Raw genomic sequence first — 1,384 nt, forward strand, 5'->3', positions numbered from 1 at the left:
GAAACATGATATCCTTCTCAAGTGACTGGTTCCTCCTGACAATATGTTTGAAGTATGAGAGATGCAGTTTGGCCATCCTGGCTTCCAAGAAGCACTCTGGCTGGGGAGAACAAACAAAATGGTGGAGTGGGTGGAAGGGCAGTAAGGAGATCCATCAGCAACAACACAGAATACAGGATCAAGCAGGCTCAGGGAATGGTCCCAGAACTGTGAACCACATATAAAGGAATATTTAGAAGGTTGGAAGTCTTACAGCTGGGGAATTTGTAGCAGAAGCAAGAAATCCATTGTTTTCTAATTCAAGATGCTCAGCTGCTCCAGGAGCCGCCATCTTGGGTAAAACCAAGCTGAGGAAGGATCAGAGCAGCCACGGATGACTGACAGAACCACTGAGATAAAGGTGTGGACATTCTTTTCTTTTGGTATCTGTTCATTGGTCCCTTGCTGTCTGCGCACCTCCATTCTGGTGACGATAGGGGTGCCTGAGCTAGTGGACACCCCAGCCCCTCCCTTGGAGAGCTCTACTACACATGCGCACAAATCTCCTAAAAATTTAAAGAGACAGTTTCCACTTAAAACCAAATGGCCATAGCTGGCCCTGAACTGTTTATAACTAGAAAAAAGGCCCGAACGGGGATTGTGGAGTGGGACAGGCAGACAAAAAAGGAAATAGTCCAAAAATTAAATCCTAAGTTTTGTCACAATGACCAACAGTAGCATCTTGAAATTTTTCAAGAATAAGAATGAAAAGAGAAGCCCATTTCCTGATCACATCTACCTGGAGGCAATCAGAAAGCATAAAAAATACCAAAATACATACCCAACTAAGTATTAAGGCCACAGATAACCCCTGAATATGCCTAAAAAACAGAAGCAGATGACCATATCTGTACATGTCCAGAAATGAGATAAAGTGACTGAGGCAAATGAGCTGGATGGAAGTACACCTACACTCCATACTGGAAGATGGGCAGGCTTTTGGAATGCCCAAGAAGGAATTCAGAACAATGATTATAAAATGTATCAAAACACTATATAATGGAGTTGATACAAATAAGGAAGAAGTCAGGAAAGCACTATAGGAACAATCAACTAAGATAGATACAGCATTGGAAACAATTCAAAACCTACAGAAAGAGGTCCAAAGGATTAATAATAGAATATCAAAAATGGACAATACACTGAAAGGGCAAAGGAGTAGAATTGAAGAGATAGAAGCCAGAACTAGTGAGCTAGATGATAAATCTCCCAACACCACTAAGATAGAAGAGCAAATACAAAAAAAAAGATTAAAAAAATCTGAAGAAGGCCTAAGATTCATGTTGGACAACATGAAGAGGAATAACTTAAGAATTATTGGCATTCCAGAACAGGAACAATCACA

The sequence above is a fragment of the Chrysochloris asiatica genome, unplaced genomic scaffold (genome assembly GCF_000296735.1).
Source record: "Chrysochloris asiatica unplaced genomic scaffold, ChrAsi1.0 scaffold00002, whole genome shotgun sequence".
Classification (NCBI taxonomy): domain Eukaryota; kingdom Metazoa; phylum Chordata; class Mammalia; order Afrosoricida; family Chrysochloridae; genus Chrysochloris; species Chrysochloris asiatica.